This window comes from Bos javanicus, chromosome 1 (genome assembly GCF_032452875.1).
Source record: "Bos javanicus breed banteng chromosome 1, ARS-OSU_banteng_1.0, whole genome shotgun sequence".
In the NCBI taxonomy this organism is placed as follows: Eukaryota; Metazoa; Chordata; class Mammalia; order Artiodactyla; family Bovidae; genus Bos; species Bos javanicus.
In genome coordinates this window covers 17,986,210-18,004,262 of record NC_083868.1, presented here as the reverse complement: position 1 = coordinate 18,004,262, position 18,053 = coordinate 17,986,210, and positions in this window count along the sequence as shown.

Genomic DNA, 18,053 nt, shown 5'->3' with positions numbered 1-18,053 from the left:
CCAGCAAATCTGAAAAACTCAGCAGTGGCCACAGGACTGGGGAAGGTCAGTTTTCATTTCAATCCCTAGGAAAGTGAATCCCAAAGAATGTTCAAACTACCACACAATTTCACTCATCTCACATGCTAGCAAATAATGCTCAAAATTCTCCAAGTGAGACTTCAACAGTACATGGAGTGTGAACTTCCAGATGTTCAAGGTGGATGTAGAAAAGGCAGAGGAACCAGAGAGAAAATTGCCAACATTTGTTGGATTATCGAAAAAGCAAGAGAGTTCCAGGAAAACACCTACTTCTGCCCTATTAACTATGCCAAAGCCCATGTGGATCACAACAAACTATGGAAAATTCTGAAAGAGATGGTTATACCAGACCACCTGACCTGCCTCCTGAGAAATCTGTATGCACGTCCAGAAGCAACAGTTAGAACTGTACATAGAACAATAGACTGATTTCAAATCAGGAAAAGAGTGCATCAAGACTGTATATTGTCACCCTGCTTATTTTACTTATTTGCAGAGGACCTTATGAGAAATGCCAGGCTGGATGAAGCACAAGTTGGAATCAAGATTGCTGGGAGAAATATCAATAACCTTAGAAATGCCAATGACACCACCCTTTTGGCAGAAAACGAAGAAGAACTAAAGAGCCTCTTGATGAAAGTGAAATAGGAGAGTGAAAACTCAACTATTTGAAAACTCAACTATGTTGGCTTAAAACTCAACATTCAGAAAACTATGATCATGGCATCTAGTCCCATCACTTCATGGCAAATAGATGGGAAACAATGTAAGTAGTGTGACACTTCATTTTTTTTTTTTTTTTGCTCCAATATCACTACAGATGTGACTGCAGCCATGAAATTAAAAGATGCTTGCTTCTTGGAAGAAAAGTTATGATCAACCTAGACAGCATATTAAAAATCAGGGACATTACTTTGCTAACAAAAGTCCGACTAGTCAAAGACGTGGTTTTTCAAGTAGTCATGTCTGGCTGTGAGAGTTGGACTATAAAGAAAGCTGAGTGCCAAAAAATTGATGCTTTTGAACTGTGGTGTTGGAGAAGACTAATAAAAGTCCTGTGGACTTCATGGAGATATATCCAGTCCATCCTAAAGGAAATCAGTCCTGAATATTCATTGGAAGGACTGATGCTGAAGCTGAAACTCCAATACTTTGGCCACCTGATGCCAAGCACTGACTTATTTGAAAAGTCCCTGATATTCAGAAAGATTTAAGGCAGGAGGAGAAGGGGACAACAGAGGATGAGATGGTTGGATGGCAGCACCGACTTGATGGACATGAGTTTGAGTAAGCTCTCAGAGTTTATGATGGACAAGGAAGCCTGGTATGCTGAAGTCAATGGGGTCGCAAATAGTCGGACACAACTGAGCGACTGATCTGAACTTTATTTTCAGAGGAAAGAAGCATGTGTGTTTTAGAACATTCATTCCTGTATGCAATCTATCCTATATCTAAATAAATATGTTTAGAACATAGATACACCTGGAATACTATAAATATTATTTGCTCAATATGCTAATATTTTGTTCTTTTCAAACTTGTATTAGCCTTGAGCCAAGGAAATAGAGTAAGTCACACAGCTATTATATGCTACTCTTAAATCAAACTGACTGCATTCAGTACCCAAATTCATGAAACCTGTTATTTTTCTAGATACTTTAAGTTAATGTTCAGGCAAGGAAATGCTGTAGTTTTACGGCTATCAACTCCCTCCAGCAATACAGACCTAGAGATTTCACTGTCGAAATATCCTACAGCTGTGACTTTATTAAATTAAACATAGTTCATGGCAATTAGCCATGGAAATTTCCTTCAGGCCACTCTTCTGATCACGGAGAAAGATGACATGAACAACTGGAATTCTACCCATGGAACTGCCACTTCCCCGCAGTTTCTTTTCTTCGAGGTTTCACCTGCTCTCTCTCCTAGTTCCCAGGGATATGTTTGAAGATATTTTTAATTATGCTTTCTATTTTTTCAGTTTTAAATGGGCAAAACATCCATTAAATGAACTATGTAGTTTTGTCTTTGTTATTGCTTTTACTATCTGTCATGGTTTCGTTTGCAATGGCCATAGCCGCAAAAGCGTAAATGAAGATCTCAGCCATCTGGTCTAATTTTTTTAGGAAACATGAACTGTAAGGCTTGTCAATAATTAGTATTTGCTGTTTCCTACTTCACGTTGGCTGAAAACCCTTTTTACTTTCTTTCTTAGTTTTCAGTTTAACTACTTGAATTATATTTTGATAATGCCAGTTTGCTGATTTCACAGTTGGTACCAAGATGACAGAATCTCTCTACCCTGCAGTCACATTGAACTGTTTTTGCTTTTTTGTTTGTTTGTTTGTTTTTCTTACAGGCTCTGCACATTTGCACTTGTCATTTGTTTTCTTTTTCTTCCCTTTTACTTCTTTGGAGAGGCACTTCCAGCCAGGTAGAGTCTTGTTCCCTACATGCAACTCTATGTTGTTAACTGTTCTCTTTTTTTAAATAAATTGATTAACTTATCATCTCAGGGAACCAATAATTTACTGTAATTATCTGTCTCTCACTGAACGTAAGGTAAATGAGAACAAATCCTCATCTACCTGTCTACAAGGCTACAGTCCTCAGTAAGACATTGAATAAACTCATCTCACAGCTTCTACTTTTGTTGTTGTTTCAAATTCACAAATGTCTGCTGTAGTTGCAGTTGCCAGAGGCTTCAGATTTCTCAAGGTTCTTTTCATTTCATTTGTTGAATGTGTAATGTCCTAAGTTATTAATACCTCTATAAATGTGTGTCTTCCAGCTCTTTCAGACATAGCTCCCATTATTGTCCTGGAGCCCTGATGAGCAGTGCTAATTTGTGAAGTAGGGAAAACATGCTACTGTATCTTATTAAATCTCAATCTTTTGTGTCTTTTGTCTTTGGTCTGTCACCCGTGACCTTCACAAGTGTTTCTTAGTTATTTTTCTATTTTAAGATAGGAACTCTAAAAAGGACTGGAATGGGAGAAGTGCTTCTTTCCTAGGCAGGATGAATCTGGTTAAATATCCTCAGGTGCCTTTACTACAGGTTGCGTTTTAGGGGGGCGATTCACAAGGGCTGTTTTTCTGCCGGATCAACAGGGTATCTTTCTCAGCTCTTCCTAGGAAGAATTTGATGGGATATCTGAAGTTAAAACCCATCAAAGAGTGGCTAACTTTTTTAAGCTGAGTTCCAGGAGTTTGGCATTCTTAGGACAGTCCATTCTCAGCTTGCAACAATTTATCAAAATTGGATCTTAGCAGACCTTGTGTATGACAAAGCAGATTCATCAATTTCTCCAGATTTCAAGGTGACTGTCTGCCCTGTCACCTCAGTCCTCTAATGAGTTCAAAAAGTCATTTGTTTTCATTTTGTTTAGCTCTTTGTTATTGTAAGGACAGGAATGACATCTTCTAAATTCTTCCCATGCTGAAACAAGCCAAAAATATATAACTTTCTTTTGCTATTACCCTACTCTTCCTCATCATTCTCCTTGACAATAATACTGAATGAGAATACTGTTCATTTTGAAGAAAAATCAAATGCTTGGTTGGTGATTGAGATTGACTTAGCAAGAAGGATGAAGAAAGGATTCCCTTCTAATAGGTGCACATTTCCATCTGAAGACATAACTTAAGATATAAATTGATGCTTAGACAGCCCCCATTATGGCAGAGAAGTCATAAACTACAACCTCTAGCATAATTAAGTACAGAAAATTTATGAATCAATTAAAAAGGGTGGAAGGACTTGCTGCTAAAATATATATGTACACTTAAGTGACAGTTACAGAAGTGTGCATATGCTTCTAGTTGATTTAAGTGTCTGATTAGGCAATTATTATGTTGATTTGATTTGCTCAATTTGTATCCTGAAAGACAAGACAAAAATTAAGGTATTTTAAAAAAATTCTACAGGACACAAGAATTCATTTTTGAAAGTTGATCCTGATGTCTCCTATTCAGCTTAAAGAGCCTGCTTTTAATATAATGTATTAAATTGCCATTAAAATTAACTAACAATCTGCTTTCCATCAACAGCAGATGCTACCTTTCTCTAGCCATTATTCATGAATGCATTAAAACATTTGAAAAAAATTAATTTCTTGTATATTTAGCATGGACAAAGACCAGGGAGCCCCTGCTGTGTGACTGATAAATGAATATGAATTTGAGTAGACAAGAGTAGGAAAAGGTAAGAAGAAAAGAGAGGTAAGGTATTTCAGCAATGTCTATGCCAAAGCTCTTCTGGGCTTGTTCCATCCTCTGTTTTAAATAAATAAGAAAGGTGAGAAAAATGGAAATGATTTGATTGGAAAAGGTAGAAATTACAAGACACTGAAAGACAAACTTGCATATAATACAACCCAGCAACCCAGTGGATTTCAGTGGTGGGTTTCTGTACTGTAACGAATTCTTCTGCAACAAATTGTACTCAAGGTGTGAAGAGGGTTAGTATTTGAATGCAAGACTATATTTTATAGAGCAGACCTCCAAGCAGCTGTTAGAAGTCTGCTGGTTAGTTAAGAATACATCAGATGAGTAACTGGGATCTGAAACAGAGCTCTAGTCCTAGCAAGAAAAGTAGGGGGTTAATCATTCATTGAAGCAGAAGTATAGCAAAGAAGGCATAAAAACTGGACTTAAGATTGCAGCTCAGAGGGTGCAGGCATAAGATCTGATTAAGAGCTTGACATATAAAAGAGTTATGACATAATTTAAATGTCATCTGATGGTATGGGAGGATTAATAATGTTTTCCTAGTGTGGTTGTTCCAGGGTTTAGAATGGGCTGTTTCTTCAGCTATAGGTGAGAGGAAAACTAAGTAGCAAGCAATGTATAGAAAACCTCAAACTTGCATATTTGGAAGTAGCAAAGAAGAATATAAATTATTAGGGAGTATAAGAGGGTCTAAATAAATTATTGTGTCAATCTGTGCAATTCTGAACAATGTTATTGAGTAAATATTTTTCATCATCAGATCAGATCAGTCTCTCAGCCGTGTCTGACTCTTTGCGACCCCATAAATCGCAGCACGCCAGGCCTCCCTGTCCATCACCAACTCCCAGAGTTCACTCAGACTCACGTCCATCGAGTCCGTGATGCCATCCAGCTATCTCATCCTCTGTCGTCCCCTTCTCCTCCTGCCCCCAATCCCTCCCAGCATCAGAGTCTTTTCCGATGAGTCAACTCTTCGCATGAGGTGGCCAAAGTACTGGAGTTTCCGCTTTAGCATCATTCCTTCCAAAGAAATCCCAGGGCTGATCTCCTTCAGAATGGACTGGTTGGATCTCCTTGCAGTCCAAGGGACTCTCAAGAGTCTTCTCCAACACCACAGTTCAAAAGCATCAATTCTTCAGCGCTCAGCCTTCTTCACAGTTCAACTCTCACATCCATACATGACCACAGGAAAAACCATAGCCTTGACTAGATGAACCTTTGTTGGCTAAGTAATGTCTCTGCTTTTGAATATGCTATCTAGGTTGGTCATAACTTTCCTTCCAAGAAGTAAGCATCTTTTAATTTCATGGCTTCAGTCACCATCTGTAGTGATTTTGGAGACCAGAAAAATAAAGTCTGACACTGTTTCCACTGTTTCCCCATCTATTTCCCATGAAGTGGTGGAACCGGATCATTTTTCATCATAATTAGTCTCTAAACAAGCAACTACTAATTTCATTAGGTCTACTTATTGACAAATTATTGTAATATATATTATATGTGATTTATTTCACCATGATATCTATATACCCTAAAACTATGTTTATAATAAAAGTGTAATAATATAAAGAATTAGAAGCTTGTGTATTTGGAAATGCATACTATCTTATTAATCTAGTGAACTTTGAGAAACATATCAAAATAAAATTGTGTATGAGCCTCCTTCTGATTGGGTACTGATGGAAGAAGTGTTTGTATTTGCTTGATTTTGTTGATTTAGAAAACTGTATGATGTAAAAGTTTAGCTATTTTTTAAAAGGTCCCATGAAATAACAATACATTTAAAACATTCTGTAGTTTATCTGTTGTGTATAACTAGGTACTTTCACTCTCCTATTGCTTGTGGTAGACTCATTAGGCTTATAGAAAGATTCAACAGAACTGATAACTAAAAACTGACTTAAATAATATTTTTGAAGATGGATGCAAGTATCTTCTTTAAAATATAGAAACATTCCCATCATATATTTGCTGAAGCTTTTAAATTCCTACATGACAAAATATGTTTTAATTTCAAAAGTAATATTAGACATTTAACTTTGGTTAATGGCTTTCAATGGCTACACAGTTCATACACCATGTGGAAAACATATTAGCTCCTGACACCAATTATTAAAGTCAGATATTACATCCTATTACATTTAATTATTCAGAACCTCTGTAGCATGTAATAAGATAATTTCCAATATAATTGGAAACACTGCAATATCAAAAGAAAACTATTTGTAGAATCTCAACAGCAATTATTATATCTTATAGACTTTCCTCTACGGCAGGATTCTTTTTAAATCATTTACTGATTGCTATTCAAGATAGATGATTTTTTTTTTTTTTTTGCTTTGGTAAAATTAACACATAAAGGAACCCCCTCCCCCACCCTCTGTCAAAAAAATTTTTCTGTTATAGCATTAATTGTAAATATTTAACACGACTCATAAAAACAAGCTTTATAATTCTACTTAGTCTAAAGACAGCTTATCTTTCCTCTATTTGAACAGTAACCACAGTTCAACCTCAACTGCTAAGGTGACATATTATCTTTTGTTTCTCTTTTATTTTCTAATAATTTTTATTTTGTATTAGCACTATTTATTGTACCTGACACAAAGTGCTTTTTCTGAAAGTGATACACAAGCCCTGTGTTAAGAATATAACACTCTATAAATAAACCCAATGGTTACAATTTTTAATGTTTTAGTATAAACAAATGTATTTCCATAGGTTGAAAGAAATGTGAATATAAGGTTTATGGTAATGATTTGTTATTTTTCTATTTAGAAGCAACTTTTTTCTTAGCACTAAAGTAACTTTTTAATTTATTTGAACTCTATATTGATTATACAAATCATAATATTATAGTTTAGGCCAAAATCTTGCCTTCTATTCTTAATTCCAAATAGAAATTTGAACTGTCTTCTCTTTGGCAATCCTACAATACTACTTTGATGTTAATCGATTTCTTTGTCTTAACGCTCCCAAAGGAACACTTAACAGGAACAATCCATAGAATTTGTAAGACCTTTCTTTGTGTAATTCTTATTACATATTCTGACTTTGTGAAAAGAAAGCAGGTTTTACTGACATCAATCTCTCCCTTTAGGCAGAAAGCTAACAGATAAAATTTAAAATATAAAAGAAGAAAACAGTGATTGTGTTTGTGATTTCAATGTTGAAATCTTTTGTCATTTGACTACAACATAGCTTTCTTGTAGAGAGAACACATCCATTTTATGAATGTGAACTTGGACTCTAACCAATGGAAGCCAGGTTACAACCTGTGTCCTTCAATACAACTCACCATTAATTTTCCTCTCTCATGTTGCTCCTCTGTAACAATGAGGAAACTTCCCTTTGGAAAATACTTAGGAGTTTTAAAATGTGCATCAAATATATCTTACAGGAATAGGCACTTTACTATTTACAAATGAGGACATGGAGGCCTAGAGACTGTGAGTGACGCTGTGATATTTCACATAACTAGAAAACTATCTGGAAGTCCCACATTTTGATTCTTAATATAAGAAATACTTGTAAGTAAATAATGTATCTTGATTCTCTTTAGCTGGTTTGGAAAATTTTCCAGAAAAACATGTTTTGGTGAGTCATTAGAATTTTGTTCTGAAAGAAAAAGAGAAATGTTGATTTTCTAAAAGAAGGCAGTGATAGAAACTCCGGAAATATAATCAGATCTTTGGCTGGAATTTTCTTCTATATTTTATTTTTTTAATTTTAAGGGAGAAAACTTAATACCCAGATATGTTCTGAACAATTTATGGCAATTCTAGAAGCATTGTGGTATATATAGTCATTTTGTTCAATATAAAATGCACTATTATTACAGGTTCCAATTAAATTTGGTTGATGTTGCAAGGGTATGTCAAATGTCACATTAAATCACTTAACAACTGTATACAGTGCTTAATTCTAGAATTTAATATGTATTGTTATGGAATCATAACTATATTATCAGTTTAGTTCATTTGCTCAGTCGTGTCCGCATCTACAACCCCACAGACTACAGCATATCAGGTTTCCCTGTCCATTACCAACGTCCGGAGCTTACTCTTGTCCATACAATCAGTGATGCCATTAAACTATCTCATCCTGTGATCCCCTTCTTCTCCGACCTTCAATCTTTCCCAGCATCAGGGTCTTTTCAAATGGGTCAGTTCTTTGTATGAGGTGTCCAAAGTATTGGAGTTTCAGCTTCAGCATCAGTCTTTCTAATGAATATTCAGAACTGATTTCCTTTAGGATGGACTGGTTGTATCTCCCTGCAGTCCAAAGGACTCTCAAGAGTCTTCTCCAACACCACAGTTCAAAAGCATCAATTCTTGGTGCTCAGCCTTCCTTATAGTGCAACTCAAACATCCATACATGAGTACTGGAAAAAACATAGCTTTGCCTAGACAGACTTTTGTTGGCAAAGTAATGTCTCTGGTTTTTAATATGATGTTTAGGTATGTCATAACTTTTCTTCCAAAGAGCAAGCATCTTTTAATATCATGGCTGCAGTTGCCATTTGCAGTAGTTTTGAAGCCCCCAGAAATAAAGTGTATCACTTTCAATTGTTTCCCCATCTATTTGCCATGAAGGGATGGGACCAGATGCCATAATATTAGTTTTCTGAATATTGAGTTTTAAGCCATATTTTTTCACATATAGAGCCTTGGCATACTCTTTTCCCAATTTGGAACCAGTCTGTTGTTCCATGTCCAGTTCTTAACCTCCATACAGATTTCTCAGGAGGCAGGTTAGGTGGTCTGGTATTCCCATCTCTTGAAAAATTTTCCACAGATTGTGATGATCCACACAGTCAAAGCTTTGGTGTGGTCAGTAAAGCAGAAGTAGATGTTTTTCTGAAACTTTCATGATTTTTCGATGATGCAACAGATGTTAACAATTTAATCTCTGGTTTCTCTGCCTTTTCTAACTCCAGCTTGAACATCTGGACATTCACAGTTCATGTACTGTTGAAGTCTGGCTTGGAGAATTTTGAGCATTACTTTGTTAGCATATGAGATGAGTGCAATTGTGTAGTAGTTTGAGCATTCTTTAGAAGTGCCTCTCTTTGGGATTGGAATTAAAACTGACCTTTTCCAGTCCTGTGGCCACTGATAAGCTTTCCAAATTTGCTGACATATTGAGTGAAGCACTTTCACAGCATCATTTTTTTTTTTTTTTTAGCATCATCTTTTTGGATTTGAAATAGCTCAACTGCAATTCCATCACCTCCACTAGCTTTGTGATGCTTTTTAAGGCCCACTTGACTTCGCATTCCACAATATCTGGCTCTAGGTGAGTGATCACATCATTGTGGTTATCTGGGCCTTTAAGATCTTTTTTGTATAGTTCTTCTGTGTATTCTTGCCACCTCTTCTTAATATCTTCTGCTTGTGTTAGATCCATACCATTTCTGCCCTTTATTGTGCCTGTCTTTGCATGAAGTATTCCCTTGGTATTGCTTATTTTCTTGAAGAGATCGCTAGACTTTCCCATTCTGTTGCTTTTCTATATTTCTTTGCACTGATCACTGAGGAAGGCTTTCTTATCTCTCTTTGCTATTCTTTGGAATTCTGCATTCAAATGGGTATATCTTTCCTTTTCTCCTTTGCCTTTATTTTCTTTTCATAGCTGTTTGTAATGCCTCCTCAGACAACCATTTTGCCTTTTTATATATCTTTTTCTTGAGGATGGTCTTGATTACTGCCTCCTATACAATGTCACAAACCTCCATCCATAGTTCTTCAGGGACTCTTGTCTATCAGATCTAATCCCTTGAATCTGTTTGTCACCTCTACTGTATAATCATAAAGGATTTGATTTAGTTAATTTCTGAGTGGTCTTCAGGTTTTCCCTACTTTCTTCAATATAAATCTGAATTTGGCAATAAGGAGTTCATGATCTGAGCCACAGTCAGCTCCCAGTCTTGTTTTTGTTGACTGCATAGAGCTTTTCCATCTTTGGCTACAAAGAATGTAATCAATCTGATTTTGGGATTGAGCATCTGGTGATATCCATGTGTAGAGTCTTTTCTTGTGTTGATGGAAGAGGGCATTTGTTATGACCAGTGTGTTCTCTTAGCTAAACTATGTTAGCCTTTGACCTGCTTCATTTTGTACACCAAACCTAATTTGCCTTTACTCCAGGTATCTCTTGACTTCCTACTTTTGCATTCTAGTCCCCTATAGTGAAAAGGACATCTTTCTGGGATGTTCATTCTAGAAGGCCTTGTGGGTCTTCATAGAACCTTTCAACTTCTTCAGCTTTAGTGGTCAGGTCATAGACTTTGATTCCTGTGATATTGAATGGTTTGCCTTGGAAGCAAACAGAGATCATTCTGTCATTTTTGAGATTGCATCTAAGTACTGCATTTCAGACTCTTTTGTTTACTATGAGGGCTACTCCATTTCTTCTAGGGGATTCTTGCCCACAGTAGTAGATATAATGGTCATCTGAATTAAATTCATAATTCCAGTCCATTTTAGTTTAATGATTCCTAAAATGTCGATGTTCACTCTGGCCATCTCCTGTTTGACCACTTCCAGTTTGCCTTGGTTAATAGACCCTTGGGTCTACTTCCAGTTTGCCATGACATTACTTTGCCAAGTAAGGTCCATCTAGTCAAGGCTATGGTTTTTCCAGTGGTCATGTATGGATGTGAGAGTTGGACTGTGAAGAAAGCTGAGCACCAAAGAACTGATGCTTTTGAACTGTGGTGTTGGAGAAAACTCTTGGGAGTCCCCTGGACTGCAAGGAGATCCATCCAGTGCATTCTGAAGGAGATCAGCCCTGGGATTTCTTTGGAAGAAATGATGCTAAAGCTGAAGCTTCAGTACTTTGGCCACCTCATGCGAAGAGTTGACTCATCGGAAAAGACTCTGATGCTGGGAGGGATTGGGGGCAGGAGGAGAAGGGGACGACACAGGATGAGATGGCTGGATGGCATCACCGGCTCGATGGACATGAGTTTGAGTAAATTCCAGGAGTTGGTGATGGACAGAGAAGCCTGGCATGCTGTGATTCATGGGGTCTCAAAGGGTCGTACACGACTAAACGACTGAACTGAACTGATGAAATATTACTCTTTACAGCATCAGACTTAGACTTCCATCACCAGTCACATCCACAAAGGGTGTTGTTTTTTCTTTGGCGCCATCTCTTCATTCTTTCTGAAGTTATTTCTCCACTGATCTCCAGTAGCATATTGAGCACCTACTGACCTGGGGAGTTCATCTTTCAGTGTTATTACTTTTTGCCTTTTCATGCTTTTCATGGGGTTCTCAAGGCATGAATATATAAATGGTTTGACATTCCTTTCTCCAGTGGACCACATTTTTTCAGAACTCTCCACCATGACTGCCAATCTTGGGTGGCCCTATCACTTGTTTGCTATTTGACAGAAATTAGAAAATATTAAAGGTTTAATAATTATGACAAAATAATCTCTAAATTAAACATGGACACAGCTGTGATGAAATTATCAATACAGCAGTAAGAAGAAAAGGAGAATTAAACAATGACCCTTTTTTCCCCCTCTTATTTTCTTCTTCAATTCTTAAAAGTTATGCATAGAAAATTTAATAGGGTTATTTGGAAATATTATCGAGATGTCAGTGTTTCACTTCTTAAGAACATGAAATGTGTATTTTTAAAATATGAATAGTCAACTCTCTTCAGGGTGGGGGGGAATGTAGTTTCATGACTAATGGAACATTCAGATCATGATGAATACAAACAAATGAAGGATCTTTCCTTCTTTTACACCCATTTTCTCACAAAAGTAGCTCTCACCTTAAAATAATATTCCTATAAATCTACCACTGAGTCAATATGTTTTGTTGCAGGTGAAATGGGAGAGGTTGACGGTCAATGATAATCTGAGTCTTTACTTGACTTAGAGTTCCTACCACTGTCATTAAATTATGTCAGCAATTTAAATATCATCTTTTCTTAATGTAAAATAAATACTGCCCATGCAGACTAACAATTCTAGCTTTCTTATATTTAGATCTTCTAAATATCTATAAGCACAGAAATTTGCCTGCTCTCTAGTTGAAAGTTGAATGCTATTAATAGAGTGATAGGATATGCCAAATCTTATTCTTCCTCTTTCCCTTATATGAAATTGAAAATGCTTTCTTTTTAGGGGATTTTACTTTTTTTACTTGCAGCAGTTTAAACTCTCAAACTGTAGTCATTGAATGTTTATTAATGATGACTTACAAACCTAGACAATACACTCACAAATGCACATTTGAGGAAACAAACATGGCACTCATCTCCTGGCTTGCATCAGGGATGAAAAAAGGTACAACAAAGTATCTGGGAAGTCACAAACTTTTGCAGTGCCGGCATGTTTGTTTACTGAATTTTACTTGATTCTTTTAATGTTGTGATTCAGGCTCTTTGACTCTCAACTCTAATGATTTCAGTATAGTGGATAAGTTACTCATATCAGTCTTGCTATTTCAGTCTGCTGACTTTGGCACCAGTATTCATGAGATTATCCTGTCTTCTCTGAACCCATTGATAATGTCTCATTAAAACTGCCCCATATCTGTTTCTTGCAAGGGTTCCACCATCTGTACTGTTGATGCAGACAATTATTCATTTCTCATAATGTGAAATGTCATTGAGTTCTAACAGTTACCTTTTTCTAACTGTGTAAAATTCTCAAGGGTAAGTCTATTTGTGTTACTTCTGAAAATGTAAACTTGCACTATCCATTATGTGACCTGCCAAATATTGTCTTCATTTGGATTTCAGTTTAAGATGAGATTCTTTAAAAATTGAATTATTTTAATAGATGATATGGAACAAATGACATTAAATCTTTTGGTTTAATCCTCAGGAAATTAACTTTAGTCCATAAAGTCTTTAGTCTATGACAATCAGAGACATTTGATGAGAGTTTGAAAAACGCAATTAGTACCTCTCTTTCAAATAAATTAAAATGATTTACCACTATATCCTTCTCTTAATTATGAGGTTTTCTTCTTTCTTAGATTGACTTGCCCTTCTACTGGTATTAACAGTATATTTGTGATAGGAAAGCAATTATCTAAACAGGAATTGCTGTTTTTTTTGCATTGTGCTTCTGTTCATTATCTAAGAGGAAAGATACATAATCTCTCATAGCCAATTCATACATATAAAAGATGATCCACATGTAGTTATTACATATTAATTATTGACAAGTTGACATATACTTTTCTTATGTTTTGATTCTGGCTGTTATAATTTTACTGTATATTGTTTAGGTTAAATAGAACAGTTCCCCTGACTTGCCTGAAATATAAAGTTTTTTTTGTTTTTGTTTTTGTTTTTTTCATGAAATTCTAGTGCCAATATTGAATTCTATCATGGACCACAAAGAACTCATCCATTTTGCTGAGTGCAAGTTTGTTTTCAACTAGCAGATTTCTCATTGGTGGAATTCAATGCTAAGTAGTTTGAGCATAGCCTTGAAATGAATTCTTTCATTTCCTTGCACCCAATTACCCTCTGCACTTTTCATAAAGCAAAGAACTGTGTGAAGCTGCCCCATCAGTGCAACGAAGACCAAAGTGATAGAAAAGTAAGACATGCTCTGGGGAATACTGCAAATGAGATCGTTGCTTCTTCCTTGGAACTGGAGAAACAGCCACAGTCTAACAGAAACCTTTTGTCTTTCACTGAGCCTTTTACACTGTGATACACACTGCCGTGCAGTTAATATCATTTCTCATAAGCAGACTTTTTCATACAGTTAACTACATGTAAAATTGTCTTCTTCCTTCTTACTTGACATATATCTCTAATTTGTAATCATCTGCCACGTACCTCCACCAAAGAATCTGATCTTCCTTTTAGCACTTAATTCATGATAACTTGAAAAAGAGGGATGGCAAGAATGCCTTACTTGCATATATCTTCTTGGAGCATTTTGCTGTTTTCTAATGCTGATGAAATCTCTAGTTTAATTTTTTTTTTCTTAACACTGTGTACCTTTCTAAAATATGAAATACTGTACCTTTTTTTTCCTCCATACACGTACTCTTATAAGGTTCATCTACTCAGTTGTGTAGGGCAGCATTTTTATTATCTATAGGGAGAAATGTACACTTCAAAACTATATATATTCAGATATACACAGTCTGAATGATCCTCTCCATGTTTCTCTTCAGTGAATTGTATCATTAAATCTGTTTATCATATCTCTGCTATCATTAAATCTACTTTAGGAATCTTACTATAGTACAGAGTAAATGATTAATCACATTATTCACATGTTAGGAGGTCATTACTTCTTTTGAATGTTATCACTTAAAAAAAAAATCTATACCCAGGCTAGCCAAGGATGAAAAGTGTATCTTGTATTAATTTAAAAATAGACCTCGTTAAAAATTGTTAACACTGATGAAAGGTTTGGGTTTGATATTGGTATCAATTTGATGTAATAACGAGTCAAAATTTCTAAAAATATATGAGATGTGCTATTTATTTTACTTATGCTTGTGTAGCTATGCTTAGAAAAGCAGAGAACATTGCACTGGAATTAGTGCAGCCACTCACTAGAATGCTGAGATTTCTTACAAATTCTATGGTACCCTGGAAAAACAATGGCCTTGGAGAGAAAGTCTTGGATTTGAATTCTTGTTCTGAACTTGTCCTAATAGATGGTTAACTTAAACCTTGGACTTTAATATCCTTACATTCAGAATGCTGGTAAAAATAATGTAGTAAGGAATTTTGCCTTCATTGGTTAAAAAAAAAGGGGGCGGGGGGCTTCCCTGGTGGTCCAGTGGTTAAGAATCTGCCTTGCAAAGCACAGGACAATGGTTTGATTCCTGGTCAGGGAATATCCCACATGCCACAGAGCAACTAACCCTGTGCACCACAACTACTGAGCCAGCGCTTTGGAGCCCACTGGCCACAACTATTGAGTCCATGTGCTGCAACTCACGAAGCCTGTACACATAAAGCCTGTGCACTTCAACAAGAGAAGCCACCACATTGAGAAGCCTTCGCACTGCAACGAGAGAGAGAGAGAGACAGAGAGAGAGAGAAAGAGAGAGAGAGAGGGCCCTGATTCTCCACAACTAGAGAAAGCCCATGCACAGCAACAAAGACTAAAAAATAAATAATATTATTTTAAATATAAATAAAAATTTTAAAAAATTATTGTCATTATAAATATTATAAGACATGAAATAAATGTGCCTCCAGAATTTAATTCTGTTTCTTTACCAGGGACCCAATTTGCTTTTTTATGTTCTACTGCTTTAGTATTCCAATTGGTTCTTAGTTTGCCATGTTGCTGTACTTAGTCGCTCAGTCGTCTGACTCTTTGTGACCCCATGGACTGTAGCCCACTAGCCTCCTCTGTTCATGGAATTTTTTTCTTGATTTCATAGTCTTTAACAATTCAAGATGGTGGAACAATTCTAGGAGTCAGGCTTTTATTTTACTGCATTATAACATCGAACTCTTCCCAGAAGCCTTATAGAAAGCTTCTACTTGATTACTCTCTACACTAAATTGCACCATACATCTCTTATTTAATCCTTTCTTGGGTAAACCCAAGATGGTTAGATCCCTCCTTTATCCATAGAATTTTCTAGGCAACCCACTGGAGTGGGTTACCACTTCCTTCAACAGGAGATCTTTCATACCCAGGGATCAAAAATGCATCTCTTGGGCCCCCTGCATTGGCAGGCCAATTGTTTATCATTGTATCACCTGGGAAGCCCACAGTATAATATGAGGATATATAAGTTACTCAACACACCGGCTGATAAATGATAAGTCCCGCCCCCACCCGACACACAAAAAAAGAAACTCAAACCACTGCATTCTACCCAAATATATTGGACTTCTACATTTCAATTATCATGCAAGTCATTCAGAATATGAATGTACTGCACACATTTGCTGAAATCAAATATCTAATTACAAAAGAGTCAGAAAATACAGTACATAAATAAAGCATGCAAACAAGTAAACAGTCTTACAAATTAACATTACAGATGCTCTGATAGATGAACATCCATACTGGAATGAAGGCAAATAAAAGATCATCAGTCATGAATTTGATTGAAAGGATGGAAGGCGAGCAGGACTCACATTGGAGTGAATACAGTAGTGGAATAATTTTTCCTTAAAATATGAGTCGTCATTGATGGGGGTGGGGGCGGGGAGCATAGATTTTCCAGGAAAAAAATACAAATAAGATTATAATGACAGAAGCAAGTGTACGGGCACCACTTTTTGTTTTCCATCTGCATACTTGGGTAGCAGAAAAGGACATCGATGTCTGGGGAAGAGGTTCCTACTTTTAAACTATTTACTTTAAGGTCATGATTCTGTGAAACACAAATCATTTCCCTGTCATCATCTGGGGCTAGTTTCAATAGTTAATGAAATGACAGAACCTTGACTTCAGTCTTATTTGCCAAATGAATATTCATAGTTGAAAGAACATTGGTCCCTTTTCTAACATTGTCAGGCACCAAAGCCTCAGCCTTGGCTTGTAGCTAGTATAATGATAGATAAGTGACTTGATTTGTTACGTTAAGTTCTCTAATAAATTGATTGCCTTACAATTTAGTTGCAGTAATTTTTCACAGAGCTCTTCAGTAAAGCCAGTTTTGGGGACTGTAGACTCTTACCTCTCAAGGGTGTACAACCATGATGTTTTAATTCTGTCCAGTTATTTCTTTTGAACATGCTTATTAATATCTCCTTTCCTATTTCTTGGGTGGCTTCTATAACTTTCCGGAAACTTTTAGTTTTAAAAGTTACATCAGTTACAGGAAAAAGAAACCCTTTATGGAAAACTTTTTCTTTTAAAACACTAAAACTTTTGTTCTATAAAACTTTTTTATAAGTTATACTAAAAAAGACTCAAAAATCCAGAGAACAAATTTGTGGTTGTTGAAGGCAGGGCAGGGTATTTCGTGGTGGCTTGGCTGGTAAAGAACCTTCCTGCCAATGTAGGAGACGTGGGTTTGATCCTTGGATTGGGAAGACCCCCCCACCCCCACCCCACCCCACCCCAGCTCCAGGACTCTTGCCTGAAAATTCCATGGATGGAGGAGCCTGGTGAGCTACAGTCCAAGGGGTCTCAAAGAGTTGAATGCAACTGAACATATGTATATGCAGAGGCAGGGGATTGGGGGTAGGAGAGGTGAGTGAAATATTTTTTGTTTGTTTAGTTTAAATAAACTGAATAGAAAAAAAAGTTACAACAAAATCAACCACTTTAAAATAGAAATTGCTCACCCAATTCAATACTCATCCCTTCTCCTCTTTCTTCAAAGTTCAGGGAAGCCTCAAACCTTAGGAAACACGCAGTTAGAGGGCATGAATTATGTATTTTCCTTTAACCACAATTTTCTCTTCAGAATGCTTTCAACCTTTACAGCATTGGGGATTCATGAGAAAGATTTTTAAAATGAGGCAAAAATTTTACCTAACTAGAAGTGAAGTCATCTCCTCTTGCTTGTTATTGCTGACCTGAGGCAATCTTCCAGGTATCAAATAGCTCAATATGTGGCTTCTATTACACACCTGTATGAGTTCTTTGAAAATCCCTGCATGAGAGACCTCCCCATTCCATGGGGCCTTAATTACTCTAGCTTCGTCTGTTCACCTCTTCACACCTCTCATTTCTATGCTCCAGTTTCTGCAGAGGCTCTTCTCTCAGTGGTTTGACTTAATGGCTAACTTCTGCAGTGGCCAATGTATTTGTATTATTTGGGGTTCTCCAGAGAAACAGAGGGTTTCAACTCAACTGGTAAAATATCCATCTGCAGTGC